Raw genomic sequence first — 17,789 nt, 5'->3', positions numbered from 1 at the left:
AGCTGAAAGGGGGCAGGGGTCCTTGCTGAGGTATACTTAGCATATTTTTGAGTATTTGAGTTCCAGGACGCCTGTTTTCTTTTTTTTTGGAAACTGACGCATGTTCCCCTTTTTACTTAGGCCCTGCTCCGAGTGAACGACCTTCGCAAGCCGCTTGACCGGAAGAACAAAGAGGTAAAGGCTGCAAAAGCTATGGTCGCCTCTGACTGTGATAAGGCAATGTTTCAAATTGCCCAAAATGAAGTTCTGACCATTGATATTCTTTATTATCAGGCGCAGGCTACCGCCGCTATCCGGGCTCAGTTAGAGGCGGCCCAGAAGAGAAATAGCGAGCTGGAGGCGACCATCAACAGCCTCAAGGCCGAGCTGAGACCTCTTCGCCAAAAGATGTCCTCATACGAAACCTTGGAGAAATCCTTGGCGAGCGTAAAGGTACGCCTGGTGACCCAGGAGAAGAGTCTTACTCAGGAGCTCTCGGAAAAGGCCGAGCAAGAAAAGAAAGAGCTGGTCCGGGAGATGATGGAAGACTCTGCTCAAATCCAGCGCATGACTTGGGGCCGCCTCTTCCCCAATGCCGAATTTGCCTCATGGGAAAAAACGTACCGCTAGTGTTCTGATAGATATAATCAAGAGATCTTGGCGGCTGCTGAGGAAGAGGCGTTGGAGGACGCGTTGGAGGAGGAGGAGAAGCCGGTAGTGGCGCTTGTGCCGCTTGGGGGTAATGCATCAAAAAAGGATGCAGCTGAAGCCGAGTCCAGCAAGAAGAGTGCTGACCAGGCGGCAGCTGCTAATATTGAAGATCTGCCCCCTTCTTAAGCTTTATGTCTTCTTGTCACGGCCTGCGTGCCGTTTGTTTTGTATTTACCCGGCCAGGGGGCCGGGGCTCTGAATATTTTGTCGGTCTTTGATGACCGACTTCTTTTTAATGAATTTTTTGTTTTGCTTCAAATTTGTTCAAGTATTGAATATTCTGATATCCAATTGTACACTATACCGACTGTTTTACATGGCCGATAGTTGCAGACAGGTACGGATAGTTAGTCACGCCACCTATGCCCCTGGACGACTGGTTGTCTGTTTCCAGGCTAGACGATCAGTCGGCCATTTATCCAATCGGTATTCGAACCATTTTAAAGACTGGATCCCCTTTAGGCAGACGGTCCTGTCATTTGTAAAATTAACCAAGTAGGAAAGTGGTTTGACCAAGTAAACATGATTGTTACCTAGTCGCCAAGTAACTGAGTAGTAGAGGTATCAAGCGGTGGGTACCGGTTGTTCCCCTTTATTCGCCAATGTTTGTTGGCTTTTGACTCATAGGTTGTTAACCTAGCAGGAGTAGTGGTTGAGAGCCCCTGTTTGCTAAAAACAGGCGGACGACTCATACCTTTTAGGCTCCATACTAAGTTTGAGAGAGTGACTATGAGTTAACTTTGGTGTTACTCAGTCGCCGTCACTCCTGCTTGAGTAGTAAAGGTACCAGGCGGCGGAGGCCGACTGAACCTTTTGATTCGCCAATGTTTGTTGGCTATTAACTCAAGAGGTACCCCCTGCATTTATCCCAAGTAATACAGGCGGTCATCTGACTCAGATGTCAACTGCTACCACTGGTTTGGTTAGTGATAGATTTATCCTTGTCTCAAAAACGGCTACGTGGTTGTCCTTGGGGACAGTCGTATAGGTGTCGTGTAATTAGTTTATAGAGCAATGTTCCACCCAAAAGGGAGCTGCTCTCTGCAACGAATTTCATCCGGAGGGATGCCGCCGGACGCCTGCTATGATGTTGGGACAGGTCGTATTAGTTTTGAAGATTTGATCAGTTGGCTTGGCGCCTGGTTTGATCATTCGGCCTGTGGCCTTGGTTAGTTCTTGGTGAACGTAGGTGCTAAGTAAAAAGAGGGTAGACGCCTGTTAGGCACAGGGTCGACCAGGCCCTGATCATTTTTAGTTAAGTATAAGGGGGGTGACCGTGTGTTTGGAACCAGTCGGCCCTCTTTTATGGAGAGTAGTCGACTATATGTCCAGAAGGCATGCCCCTATGGTGAGAGTAAAATACTCAATGGAGAGTAGCCGACTGTAAAGGTACAGACGACATGCCCCTCTGAAGTAAGAATAAAATACTCAATGGAGAGTAGCCGACTGTAAAGGTACAGACGGCATGCCCCTCTGAAGAGAAAATTAAACATGGAGAGTAGCCGACTGTTTGTTAGTAGGCGTGCCCCTCTTAGTACAAAATTGAATATTAAGTACGCAAACTTTTATTAAGTAGCCCTTGACTATTTACATCATTCAAAAGAAATATTTCTTAAGATTATCTACATTCCAAGTTCGAGGCAACGGTTGTCCGTCTGGTGTTCCCAGACGGTAGGTACCGTCCCTGACCTCTTCACAGATTCGATAGGGTCCTTCCCAGTTGGGAGTTAGTTTGCCAGACTCATTAGCCCTACCAACTGCTTCCACTTTTCTAAGTACAAAGTCCCCCACTTTGAGTGGACGCCTGTGTACTTTTTTGTTGTATGATCTAGTCATTCTCAGGCGGTAAATTTCATGGCGCAAGACAGCATTGCCCCTCCTTTCAGGAAGTGAGTCTAATGCCAGGCGCATGGCTTCCCAGTTTGCCTCTTCGTCATATAGCATTACTCGAAGAGTCGGCTCGTAGTGTTCTATTGGAAGAACAGCTTCCGCACCATAAGTTAGGAGGAATGGAGTTTCTCCAGTCGCCCCATTTTCAGTCGTCCTAATGGCCCAGAGAACATGAGGTAATTCATCCGCCCATAGGCCGCCTGCTCGTTCAATCTTTTTCTTGAGACCGTCTGAGATGATTTTATTAAAGGCTTCTACCTGGCCGTTTGCTTGTGGACGGCCGACAGATGCAAAGTAGTGTGCAATTCCTTGGTCACCCAACCAGCTTTTGAGAACAGGCGTCTCAAATTGGGGACCATTATCAAAAACCATAGACATGGGAACCCCGAACCGAGTGATGACATTTTTCCAAATGAATGAAATTACATCCTTCGTCTTGATTCCCTTTACAGCCTCCTCCTCTACCCATTTAGTGAAGTAGTCGACGGCAACAAGTATGTACCTCCTTCCGCCTGTAGCAGGCGCATATGGACCCAGAATATCCATGCCCCACTTAGCAAACGGTAGTGGGCTATGAATGGTAGTGAGGTCAGTAGCCGGACGGTGAATTAGCTTGCCAAACCTTTGGCACTTGTCACATTTTTTCACCATCTCCATTGCATCTGCTTCTAAAGTAGGCCAAAAGTAGCCCTGCCGCCTTGCCCGTTGAGCAAGCGTCCTACCGCCTATATGGGAAGCACAGTAACCAGAGTGAAGATCGTCTAGAATCTCTCGCCCCTTTTCTGGAGTAACACACATTAAGAAGGGTTGAAGGTACCCCCTTTTGTGAAGTTCTCCTTTTATTATTTCAAAACTGGTTGCTCGTTTTTTCAGTGCTGCCGCCTGTTGATGATCATCCGGCAGGGTACCATTTGTCAGATATGCCCTGATTGGATCCATCCAGGTTGAGCTTCTGTCTAAGATTCCAATAGGTTCTTCCTCAATTCTTCTCCTCTCCATTACTTCCCAAAAAACAGTTCGAGGAGTATCACAGGAGGCGGATGATGCTAATTTTGAAAGTGCATCCGCCTGGTTGTTTTCTGATCTCGGCACTTGGGTCAGATGGAAATCCTCAAGGGAGCCGACTGCTTGTCGGACCGCCTGTAAGTACTTGATCATGGCCGGATGGGTTTCTTCGTATTCGCCATTGTACTGACTCACTATCAATTGTGAATAGGAATAGGCGTCTATTTTTCTTGCCCCTGCCGCCTTGCACATGCGGATTCCGGCTAGTAAAGCTTCATATTCTGCCTCATTGTTTGAGGCCTGAAAACTGAAGCGTAGAGCATACTCGTACCTGTCGCCCTCTGGCGACTGACATATGACGCCTGCTCCACAACCATTTGAAGTAGAGCTTCCATCCACATATACCTTCCAGACTTGGTCTGTAACTTGAGAGTCAGGAGGACGAGTCATCTCAACAATAAAGTCAGCAAAGGCTTGCCCCTTCACTGCTTTTCTAGGCTCGAAAGTAACTTCGAGGCTCTGAATTTCTATGGCCCATTTGATCATTCGATCTGACGACTCCATGATGGTCAGTGGCCGCTTGATAGGTTGGTCTGTATACACGACGACTGCATGTGCCAAAAAGTAGGGCTTCAATTTTTTAACAGCCATGAAGAGTGCAAGACCAAATTTCTCCACTAAGGGATACCTCAACTCGGCATTTTTCAGTACATGACTGACAAAGTAGACCGGGAGCTGACAACCATCTCTTTCAGCAAGGGAACAGCGCTTAACGCATGATCAGAGACGGCCAGGTACATGTAGAGTACTTCTTTGGGCAAAGGGCTGACCAACCTCGGCAAGGAATGCAAGTGAACTTTCAATTTCTGGAAGGCCGCCTCAGCATCCGGCCCCCATTCAAACCTTGCCTTTTTCTTAATTGCCTGGAAAAAGTATAGGCATTTGTCGCCTGATCAGCTTAGAAATCTTCCCAAGGCCGCTAGACAACCTGTTAACTTCTGAACCTCTCGGATGGTACGAGGCGACTGCATGTCAATGACCGCCTGCACCTTCTTAGGGTTCGCCTCTATTCCTCTCTGATTGATAAGGAATCCGAGAAATTTCCCAGACTCAACTCCAAATACACATTTCTTGGGATTGAGCATGACATGGTGCCGCCTGAGTGTGGCGAAAGTTTCTCGGAGGTCCGACAGATGATCTACCTGAAGCTTAGTCTTGACAATCATATCATCAATGTATGCCTCGACGTTTCTCCCAATCTGATCAAAGAACACAGTGTTTATCATTCGCTGGAAGGTAGCCGGGGCATTCTTAAGACCTAACGGCATGACCGTGTAACAGTATAACCCCTGATCAGTGACGAAGGCCATCTTCTCCTGATCTTTCTTCCATAAAGGAATTTGATGGAAACCAGAGTAGGCGTCCATAAAGCTCATCAAAGCATGGCCGGCTGTTGAGTCGACCAGGTTATCAATTTTAGGCAGAGGGTAACTGTCTTTGGGGCACGCCTTGTTTAAGTCTGTGTAGTCTACACACATTTGCCAGGTGCCATTCGGCTTTTTAACAAGCACCACATTTGCAACCCAGTCTGGGAAGTAACATTGCCGAATGAACCCTGCATCAAGTAATTTTTTAACTTCGGCGGCTGCCGCCTGACTTCTTTTTTCGCCATGGTTCCGCTTCTTCTGCCGTACCGGCTTCTTTTTCGGATCCACAGCCAGTTTATGAATCGCCAGATCAGGACTAATGCCTGGCATTTCATGGACTTCGAATGCAAAGATGTCCTTGTATTCTTTCAATAGTTTGTGAAAGTCGTCACCTAGGACTCTTAGAGCAGTCGTCCCAACTTTGACTGTTCGGTCAGGACGCGAGTCGTCTAGGATCAGGTCCGTATGCTCACCAGCCAGCTGAGGGCGGAATTCATCCGACCACTCCTCTGCCAATGATTGCTATTTTCTAACTTTTCGGGCGGCCCCCGTCTGGGCCGCCTTTCTCTTCTTGTCGCCTGCTTCTTGAACAGGCGCACTCTCCTTGACATTGTCAAGGTCTATTTTTCCACCACTCGATCCAGTGGCCATAACAGTGGGCTTGACATCCGAGAGATAGCACTCTCGGGCCATCCTCTGATCTCCTCTTAGGGACCCGACTGTTCCATTATCCCTCTCAAACTTGAGCAACATAAGAGATGGGATTATAACAGCCTTGGAATTATTCAGGGTTGGTCGTCCCAGAATCATGTTGTAGGCCGAGAGTTCTTTTACTACCAAGAACCGGACTACCATGTGTCGTCCTTCCCCTTTTTCGCCCAGGCGGATGGGTAAATCACTCGTCCCACTGGGTGGACGACTCCTCCTCCAAACCCTACTAAAGGGTGGGATGCCGGATGTATGCAATCAGTCTGATATTTTAGTTTCGACAGACATTTGCTACTGATGAGATCTGAGGAGCTTCCGGTATCTATGAGGATTCGGCCAACTCTCTGGTTGGCCACTTTACATTTAATAAAGATAGGGTCGTCATGCGGCCCTCTTACCCCTCCTAGATCTTCTTCAGTGATGACAATCTCAGGAAATGAATATTTGGAGGGCCGTTTTTGGTGAACGGAATTTACATCTAACCGCCTGATATTGTCTTTGTTGCCCCTAATAGTGGGGCCGCCTCCTGAGAAGCCGCCTGCAATGGTGTAGACGACTGCATCATCTGTATCGGAGCTGTCGGCCTGTTGATTCTTTTTGGCCGACTGCTTTTTTGAGGAAGTGTTCCCCGTAGATTTCTTGACATAAGTGTCAAGATCACCTTGCTCAGCCAGGCGGTCCAGATACCGCATGAGACTGATGCAATCATTGGTGTGATGACCAACATCTTCATGATAATCACAGAATTTTTCTTGGTTCCGATAGTTTGCAGAACCCTTCATGGGGACCGGCTTCTTAATTGAGATTCGTCCCTTGATTTCCTTTAGGATAAATTGGCTATCCTTGTTAAACGCATACTTTGGGGAGTATGGTTTGAATTCTTTTTTCTTTTTCTGGGCCGGCTGTTTAGAGGAATCAGCCGCCCATACCTCTTTTCTCTTCTCGTCTTTGTTTGACGACTGTTTATGTCGTCCTTCTCTTTTGTCGGACCTTCTCCCGTCTGACTGTTTTACCGTACTACAAAGATCAGTCTCCTGTATATAGGCTTCCGCTTCAATCAAGGCCTCTTGAAGAGTCGCCACCCTCTTGCGGACCAAATCAAATTTGAAGGTCGACCCGTCTTTGAGACCTCTGAAAAAGTCAGTATAGGCTACTTCATCCGGTAACCCTTGAATCTGTATTCTCATCAGGTTAAACCGCTTGATGTAAGAACAAAGCCCCTCCTTCTCGCCCTGCTGAATTGTTCCCAAATCAAGAGTCATCTTCTTCGCAGGGATGTTCATGGCGAAGTTGCAGGTGAATAAGTAAGCAAGCGTCCTGAAGCTATTTACACAACCAGTCGGCAGGTTGCCGAACCATTGTTGTGCGATTCCTTTGAGAGTCGCTGGGAAACACTTGCACCAAGTGGGATCATCCAACCCTTGAAGGTACATCAGGTTGGTGAATGCCATCAGATGGTCTTCTGGGTTAGTAGTGCCGTCATAGGCGCCTACTAATACATTTTTCACTTTGGCCGGCTGAGTGGCTTCAGTAATTTCCTTGGAGAAGGCCGACGGCTGTTCACCAAGTCTAATCAACCGTAGTTGCCAGTCCATAGGTTGGACATTTTTTGCTGCATGTCCACCAAACGGAGGTGGCTGTAAAAAATACTGTTGTTGCGGTACAAACGGTAAGTTTGGTACCGCCTGGTCGCTATGAAAGCCGGACTGACAGGAGGTGCCGCCTGACTGATTCTCATGATACGACTGAGTATGCCTCATCGAGGTATTTCGCAGACTGTCTTGGAAGTTTGAAGTAGAGGCGGACTCTGACAATCGGTCACTCTTCTTCTGTTCTAGCAGTAGCCGAGCGTCTGTGTATGTTTTCCTCGCCCCGTCCGCCTGAATATGACGAACAGGTTTCCTAGTTCCTGGAGTAGGAAAACGGTATTTTGTGAAATCAAGGGCAGTCGGCTCCCGCTTCCTAGATTTAGGATGAGGAGTCGCCTCTCGCCCTTGAACTGGCTTCCTCTTCTGTGAAGTGGAGGGTTTCTTAGCCGACTGCTCCTTGTCCAGAGCAGGCGGCTTCTTGTTGATCAACTCTTGAATTTCTCCCTTGAAGTCCCTCATGAAGGTCATGAGTTCGTTCCTTGTGATGGGAGCAGACCCATCAGTCGGCTGCTGCCGAATAGGCGGTGCGCCTGCTGGCTCACTTCCAGTTTGAAGATGTTCCCGTTCCCTCCTTTCGGTATGACGGGAACGTCGGGCCCTTAGGGTCCCGTCTGAAGCTGTGTGAGCTTCAACTTCAAATTCATTCTCAGTATCGTGGTCCGACTGAACTTGAGGGTCGTCTAGGGGACGCCTCTCTTCAGGAGTCGGTACAGACTTGGATGCCATCTCAGAAGTACTCTCCCCACAGACGGCGCCAAATGTTTCGGGGTTTTCTGATGTCCTGCGGGAGAGTTACAATTCCGAGACTGGAACCGGACGCCTGTACCTGAAAAACAACGGAGACTCCTTGTGGTGGGAGCTCCGCCTCCAACGATCAAGTTAGTACTTGTTTGAGGAGTAATTAATGCGGAAATTAAAGTGATTGGGTCTCTCTAGGTGAGAGTGTTTAATGTAGGTAATCTGCTTTTTTAGCGTGATCAACCTGTTATTCATGTAATCTCCCTTAATGAGGATTAAGGGAGGTATTTATAACATTGGGAAACGTGCCAATCCTAGGTTTAGGTTAACCTAGGGCTGATTGGGCTTCCCTCGGAAGTTGGGCCTGGGTGGCCGGTTTCTCCATTAGGCATGGAGTATGCCACGTGTCATGACATAATAGGTCCAAGGTGGACGAATAAGCGTGTGCCACGTGGCAAGCCCTGACAGTTCCAACTGGGGGACACTTGGCAGGACCTGATTGGCCCACGTGGCGCATTCCGATTGGTGGGAGCAAAATCCCCTAATCAAAGGTTACACCCCTTCACGATCCATGAGATCGCTAACTCCATAGTGGTCCTGAACCATGACTGGATATTCGGGGATGAAGGTACAAATCCAACCTAAAAGAAATTGAACCTGCCCTAAAAAAGGCCTCTACTTTATTTTTCTCATATTCATGTGCGCGTTCTGACTAACATACAATCAATATATTAACCCTAAACCTGTTTAATCTATATTGGTTGAATATTAATGCATAAACAAATCTATTATTGGCGATCACTTGAATTATAATCATATTAGCCTAAACATGATTATTAATTATCGTATTAAGCGTGATTACAAGTACAAATTCCCTTAAATCCTGCAAGATTGGGCGTGATCAAGCATTAACAATAATATCATATCAAGCAACGTAATGACAATCACCATCATCATAATAACATCCTCAATAAAACATAATAATATTAGCAAGATCCTAGGCATGATACTAACAAGATTAATAACAAATCCTAGCATGTCACTAAGCATAAAGATCAAAGCTTTATCCCTAACATGATACTAACATGATAGAAGAACATAGAAATCAACCTAAACATGATAATCGAAAGTAATATATAACATCCTAACATGAAACTAGGAATTTAAATAATCTAAACATGCTTTCTATATCAAAAGAATAATTAAATTACTTACTTCAATGCCTCGTATCTCTTTCTAATAACAAAATACACGCGTTAGTAACTTCAAGGACCAAACCCTCAGAAATTATCAACCTAATACACGCGTTAGTAAATCAAACAATTAATTTAAATAATTGAAACATAGATTTGGGACCAAACCCTCAGAAATTATCAACCTTTCACGTCGAGGGTGAAGACAACTTCGAACTTGGCTAAGTGTGTCTATAACTTGTGAATGCGGAATTTTGTAAAAGGGAAAGGTTTAGAAAAAGGGAGAATAATAAGCTATTACTTGAGAGTATTAATGATGATTGTTGATGAATAAAAAAGGGGAAATACGACCCTATTTATAGAGAAAATAGTCCGAAAAAGATAGAAAAGAATCAGAATTTGAATTGGAATAAAACTAGCTCCTGTTGCCAGCGACATGACCCAACGCGAAACGACAAGCATCACGTATGGCAACAGACTTGTCATTTGGCGCTAATTAAAAGATAAAACCCGCTTTTGTATGGAATCCTTTTCCTAATATAATCAAGTAATTAGACCCTGTGTTTATCAATTTAAATCAGATTTTATCATAATAAAACACTTGTTTTATTTCAAACCAAATTCTTATTCTCTAAAATACAATTATCAATCATAACTTCATTAGAATTCAAAACAACCTTCTAAATTATTCTAGAAGATTAGGATCAATCCTAATAATTTTAGGAATAATAATTAATGGGCCATCCACTAGATCATCGGGTCATAAAACCATTTCAGGCCCAATTTAGTATTTTGGCCATAACTTCTTCATGATTCATCAAAAGTGGTCTAATAATATATCGTTGGAAAGCTCTTTGCGAGCCCGACCCAACTACACTATTATTGGACCCTTGTCATGGAACAAGATGAATTGGACTGGCTATTTTCATAAATAATGTAGATTTTTGAAAACAGAAAGAAATATTTTTATTAAAACGACCGCATCATAAGACCTTTCACACTTTCACCTCGTTCGATAATCAAGTGACGTGAAAAGCACTCATCACTGGGTTTGGTTTTTGGGGAGACACAATTAGGTGTCTACAGCCGTATGTGGGGAGAGTACCTCTAAGATGGTTCAAGAGTCTGTACCGCCGCCTGAACCCAACTGGCTTAAAGCCGATGGGGTGGTCTATTTAGACCTTGATACGGACAACGACTGTGAAGTCAAAACCCGAGTGGGCCCTGATGGGTCACTCCTCTCCAAGCACACCCGTTCTAGAGATAACAAGAATGGGGCAATAATGAAGCTGGTCCCATTAAATCTACTAGACCATCGCTTGGGGAAACCCATATGGCAAGGGGTCAGGCTCTAGTCACCCGAGTCAAACTTATGAAATTCATAACAAGTTTCAAGGGTGAAATCAAGGACCTGATCAACAAAAGGACGGCTGGCTCAAGCAAGGGTCAGTCGGCCAAGAAGACTCCTCAGGCCCAGAGGAGGAAGCCGGGCAGGGATAGGCAGCCTACTCCACATCCAAAGGAGAAGTCCACGCCTGCAATTGACTAGTAAAAAATTCTGTTTCCCCAGAAGGGAACAAGAAAGGTCATCCGGCAGGTTCAACTGGATGGCTGCAAAAAATCATTCTCTAACGCTCAACACATCATCGACAAGAAGAGAAACCAGCAGCTGTCTAAGTCGTCATCTACGTCAAGCTTCCCAAATAACTTTAAAAACACTTCCGCAAGTAATTCTCAATCCTTGCACGAAAGACATAAAGGCGGCAATACCGTCCACTCTAGCCCTCAAATGATCGGGTATGCCCTGTATGTGCCTCAGATGCCATACGGGCAATATGTCCCACCGTTCATGCAACCGACCATCTTTGGAGGACAGGCGACATACAATGTCCAGCCCCTCCTGGACTGGAAGCTCCGATTGCTTAAACTTGGTGAACAAACCTCTGGGTTCATCAGGGAATTAATCGAGGCGACACCGCCGTCCAAGGTTAAGAATGTCTTGGTTGGTGCCTACGATGGTACCACCAACCCTAAGGATCATCTCATGCCCTACACCAACCTAATGCACATGTAGGGGTTGGATGATGCCATGTGGTGCACATGCTTCCTGGCTACCTTGAAGGGCATTTTCCAACCATGGTTTGACAATTTACCAGCCAGATGTATTGATAGCTTCAAGAGGCTTACCTTCTTGTTTGCTTCCAACTTCTCGATGAACATCCCTGCCAAGAAAACAAGTCTCGACTTGAGCACCATCCGGCTGGGGGAGAGAGAAGGTCTCCGCTCCTACGTATGCAGTTTAATCTGGTTGGAATCCAGATTCAAGAATTGTCTGACAAAGTTTCCTACACAGACTTCTTCAAGGGTCTGAAGGACGGGTCAACCTTTAAGGCTGACCTCATTAGAAAGTGGGTATTCACCCTCCAAGAGGCACTGATGGAGTCGGAAAGCTTTATACAAGAAATCGACCTCTGCACGTCTAGCAAACAGTCAAAATCCAAGAAATCTAACAAAAACAAAGAGAGTCGATCTGCTCAACCGGCTCCCAAGGATGAACAAAGCAAAAAGAGGAAATAGGTATGGGAGTTCAATGAATCTGATCAGCCTTCCTAGACAAATAAGAAAGAGTTTAAACCGTACGCTGATAGGCTAAAGTCGTATCACCTAATCAAAAGTAATTCCTAAAACCACTAACTAATAATAGATAGGGAAGTAGGGTCGAATCCACAGGGAAACGAGTCTTTATATTCCTAATTAATTAATATAATCTAGATTATCAAGTAACCAAATTTATTACTGTAAAAGGAATTAAACTAAGGAGAATAAAAGCTGGGAAGAATAAGAGTAGGGAAGAATAAAAGTAAGGAGAAATAAATTAATAAAAGCCTAGGGCATAGGTTGACCAATAAATAATATTCCAGGGTAAAACATAATAATCAATCATCAATGCACTAAATCAGATCATAAAGGGCTTTCGCTACGTATTACAATCATAAAGTTAATCTACCAGTATTAAATCTCATCTCTCGAATCTCAACTTAACCATTTATAAATTAGTCTGCCTATTGAAACTAAGCCTAAACATCAATTCTCATCTCTCGAATCTCGAATCAATATTGCTAAACTCATACAAATTAAATTTTGCCAAATCTAGATGCATAGCATTAAATCAATCAATAGGAAATTAATCAAGCATTGACAGTCAACAATAATAAATTACCTCTTTATATTATATTTGGATCCCCACAAACCCTAGAAAGAAAACTACTCACACATAATTAAATATAAACTAATCAAAGTAATTAAACAAGACATGATCAAAGAAAGAGATTAAATTACTGAAATTAAAGGAGAAGAAATCGTTAAAAGTTAAAGGAAATAAAGGGATGGAATTAAACCAAGAGTTGTAGAGAGAGAAACAAAAGAGAAAGTAATGCTAAGAGTTTAATTAAGAGAGGAGAGAGAAAAAAGTTAGAGAGAGAAGGAGAGTAATAAAGAGAAAACTAACTAAAAACTAATCTAAAGACTAATTAAAGAAAAGCTCCAGCTCTACGTACTACTACCCCTTATTTATATGAAAAGGAGAAGAAAAAGAAATTTACATAAAGTAAAACATCTAAGCCTACTAAAACTCCTAATCCTTCAGTTGCGTGAAATTGGAGCTAAGGCCATTAAAAGCCGTAAACCAACATCAGCGAAGAAGCCCAATAAAATTGCAAGCCCAAAAGCAATCAGCAAGCCTAATGCTAAAGATGTCCGCCCAACCAGGCCAGGCCTCGCCCGATCGGGCCCAGTCAGCTAGAGTTACGAGCTGGGCCTTGTGGCTTCTTCCCAGAGGTTGATAAGGGGAAAGCGTCTATTAGCAGCACCTTCCCAGAGGTTGTCATTACTGAACAGGACCGGGGCAAAGGGGCCGATCACATGAAGACCCTGTTGTCATTGAATTTAAGGTCGCCAACCAACTGGTTGTTCAGATCCTTATAGATACGGGTAGCTCCTTTGACAACAGCAGCTATAAGTGTCTGTCTAAGCTGGATAGCTTGCGCGATGTCTCCCACCCTCTTGTTGGTTTTGGGGGAGGAGTCATGCACCTAGCCGGAAAAATTGACTTACCCATTTGGCTGGGGGAGAAAGGAAAAGGGCGGCATATGGTTGTTTGGTTTTTGTTAGTTGAAGAGCTAATCGCCTATAACCTTATTCTGGGTCGTCCCACTCTGAACGAGTGCAAGGTCGTCATCATCGCAGCTCTTATGCTCTAAAATATGAAAGGGATAATGGCTCTGCTGGCTCGCTCCTTAAACGGGGATAAGAAGACGGCTAGAGAGTGTTACCTCTCAAACGTCAAACCCACGATGGTTGCAAAAGCCAGACTAAGGTCGGAGCCAATAGACCTTGACAATGTCAAGGACCTTGGTCCAGCCCCACCAACTGCCAAAAGAAGAAATTCTGCTCAGCTCATGGAGGTGAAGAAGGTGAAGAAATAGCAATCAGTGACCGAGGAACAGTCAGATGAACTCCGTCCCTAGCCGGCTGGTGATCACATTGATATTCCTCTAGATTATAGCCGTCCAAAGCAAATTGTTAAGGTGGGGACGGTTGCTTTTGAAAATTTGGGTGTAGACTTGCACCTTTTGCTAAAGGAATTCAAAGAACTTTTTGCCTTTAAAGTGGAAAAGATGTAAGGCATCAGCCCGGATCTCGCTGTCCACAAACTCGTCGTTAACCCTAAAAAGAAGCTCATCCGACAATAGAAAATAAATCACGGCGAGGAAAAAAGTCAGGTGGTAGTTGCCAAGGTCAAAAAGTTTTTAGATGCTGGGTTCATTCGGCCTTGTAAATTCCATGATTGGGTTGCATACGTTGTACTTGTGAAGAAGCCTAATGGTACCTAGCGCATGTGTGTAGATTACACTGACTTGAACAAGACATGTCCATAAGACAATTACCCGCTTCCAAAGATCGACAGCCTGGTCGACTCTACCCCCGGGCATGCCTTGATGAGTTTTATGGATGCCTAATCAGGTTTCCACCAGATACCCCTGTGGAAAAAAGATCAAGAGAAGACGACCTTGTCACTGATTAGGGGTTATTCTGTTACATTATGATGTCGTTTGGCTTAAAGAATGCACCTTCTAATTTCCAACGAATGATTAATATTGTCTTCATTAATCAAATTGGGAGGAATGTAGAGGCATACATTGATGACATGATAGTCAAATCCAAGTAGCAGACGGATCATCTTGCTGATCTCCGAGAAACCTTAACCACACTCAGGCGGCACAAGGTCATGCTCAATCTTCGAGAAACCTTAACCACTCTCAGGTGGCAGTCTGTATTTGGTATTGATTCTGGGAAGTTTCTCGGATTTGTAATTGATAAAAGGGGGATAGAGGCCAACCCGGAGAAAATATAGGCGGTGATTAACATGAAATCACCCCGTACTATCAAGGAATTTCATAAAATTACCGGTTTCCTGACTGCATTAAGGAGATTCCTCAGCCGGTCAGGTGACAAGTGCCTCTATTTTTTCCAAGCGATTAGGAAGAAGACAAGGTTTGAATGGGGAGATGATGTTGAGGCGGCCTTTCAAAAATTGAAAGAGTACCTACACTCTTTGCTAAGGCTTGTTAGCCCTTTGCTCAAAGAGACGCTTTACAAGTACTTAGCTGTCCTAGATCATGACCTCAGTGCTGTTCTTCTTGGTGAGAGACACGACATTCATCTCCTGATCTATTTCATTAGCCATGTGCTCAAAAATGCTGAACTTTGGGTCCCCATGGTGTAAAAAGTTGGCCTTGATCTTAACATGGCTGTCAATAAGTTGAAATCTTACTTCTTGACACATCCAGTTGTGGTATATACAGACCAACCTCTCAAGTGGCCAATGACAGCCTTGGAGTCATCCGATAGGATGCTCAAATGGGCTATTGAAATGCAAAATCTTAAAATCACCTTCGAACCAATAAAGGTAGTGAAGACTTAGGCGTTCGCTGATTTCATTGTCGAAATGACAAGGCCGGTTGCACTGGATAATATAATATTGATCAGGTTTGGAAGGTGTGTATAGACGGGAGCTCTACCTTGAACAACCGTGGTGCTGGCATTATCTGTCAGTCTCTTAAGAGGGACAATTATGATTATGCACTATGGTTCAATTTACAGGCCTCAAATAATGAGATAGAGTATAAATCCCTGCTAGTCGACATCCGCATGTGTAAGGCGGCAGGGGCAACTAAAATTGACGCCTACTTTGATTCACAGTTGGTCGTTAGCCAGTACTATGGTGACTATGAGGCCATCCATTCAGCTATGATCAAATACCTTCAGGAGGTCAAAACTGAAGCTGGAACATTTGAAGAATTCCATCTAAGTCAAGTGCTCAGGTCTAAAAACAATCAAGCGGATGCATTGTCAAAACTGGCATCATCCGCCTCCTGTGATACACCTTAGTCACTCTTCTGGGAAGTTATGGAAAAACGAAGCATTACTGAAGAATAACCCATTGGAGTACTTGACCGAAGCTCTACCTAAATGGACGACATCCGGTCATACTTATAAGACAGCACGCTGCCTGATCTGATTCACCACAGTAAGTGGTTATCATGAAAAAAGAGCTGCAAACTTCGAGATGAGAAACGGAGAACTCTTTAAAACAGGTTTCTTGAAGCCTTTATTGAAGTGTGTTACCTCGAAAAAGGGGAAAGAATTTCTTGAAGAATTGCATGCGGGATACTACGCCTCTCATATAGGTGGCAGATTCCTGACTGTCAGGGCTAGGCGGCAGGGTTACTTCTGGCTAACCCTTGAGTAACCCTGACCTAAAAGATTTGGAAGGCTTATCCATCAACCGACCACTGACCTAAAAGCAATCCAGCCCAGTCTCGTTTATTAAATGGGGCATGGACATCCTGGGTCCATATATACCTGCACCAGACGGAAAACGATACATACTTGTGGCTGTGGATTACTTTACCAAGTGGATGGAGGCGGAGGCAGTAAAAAACATCAAGACAAAGGATGTCATCTCTTTCATTTGGAAGAACATCATCACCCGGTTTAGGGTACTTATGTCTATGGTTTTTGACAATGGCACCTAGTTTGAGACGCCTCAACTCAAAAACTGGTTGGGAGATCAAGGGATCTCAAATTGTTTTGCATCATTCGGCCGACCCCAAGCAAACGACCAAGTTGAAGTCTTCAACAAACGCATCTCAGACGGCATAAAAAAGAAAACAGAAAGGGTCGGTGGTTTATGGGCTGAAGAATTAATTCATCATTTCCTATGGGCCATCCGGACAACCAAAAACGGGGTAACCGGTGAAACCTCATTTCTCATGGTTTATGGTGCTGAGACCGTCTTGCCCGTCGAGCATTATGAGTCGACTCTACAAGTCATGCTATACTATGAAGAGGAAAACTGGGAGGCCGCATTGGACTCACTCCCGGAATACAGGGGCAATGCTGCTTTGTGTCATGATATTTACCATATGATAATGACCCGTGCCTACAACAAAAGAGTACACAAACGACCCCTGAAAGTGGGGTGACTTTGTGTTACGCAAAATGGAGGCAACCGGTAGGGATAATGAGTAAGGAAAGTTAACGCTTAATTAGGAAGGTCCCTACTAGATCCATGAAAAAGTAAGAGACGACACCTACCATCTGGAAACCCCAGACGGTAGGCGGATGCCCAGAACCTTGAATGTAGACAACTTACAAAAGTACTACTCCCTCCATCCCCAAATGATAGTCCCTTATGGGCAAAAATCACGGGAATTAAGAAACTTAAATCAAAGTAATAAAATTACATTGAAAAGATAAATTTACGTTGGGGATGTAAAATAGTAGAGAGAGAAAGTAATAAAAGTACATTGAAAAACAAAATTTACATGGGAAAGTTAAATTTGCACAAATATTGTTGCAATTGGAGGGAATTTTGATAAAAAAATTGATATTAATGATACTTGAAAAAAAAACAAATGGGAATATTAATTTGGGACTAAAAATAGACCATAATGGACTGTCATTTGGGGACAGAGGGAGTACTTCTAAGAGTTATAAATCTTTGTAAACAAAGCTTATAAATGAAAAGTTGTTTTTTGTTTTCAATTCTGTTATTCATTGCTTTATACACATACGGAATGTTTAAAGTGCCGCCTGTGCAATGTAGAGACGACCTACTTTTATGTACTAAATATTAAGCTAAGTTTAAAAACTTAGTGGCTATACAAACGTCTTGAATATACAGGAGCCCAATGGCCGAATGATATTCAAATTTATAAATTCGTCTGCTCCAACTTGAGTATAGCGTCCAGTGACGCCCATGCAGGTGAAATCGACGCAGAGAGCATCTCCCATTTGGGTGGCACATTTCTCTATAAATATATGCAGACGATCGAAATTGAATGGCCTAATTAGCCAACTCATAGCCGTCTGACCCAAGTAACCTAAAATGAACAACCAAGTCTATGAGAACCGGATGTCTAAAG

This window comes from Chenopodium quinoa, unplaced genomic scaffold (genome assembly GCF_001683475.1).
Source record: "Chenopodium quinoa cultivar QQ74 unplaced genomic scaffold, ASM168347v1, whole genome shotgun sequence".
In the NCBI taxonomy this organism is placed as follows: Eukaryota; Viridiplantae; Streptophyta; class Magnoliopsida; order Caryophyllales; family Amaranthaceae; genus Chenopodium; species Chenopodium quinoa.
Note: the sequence above shows the minus strand (reverse complement) of the source record.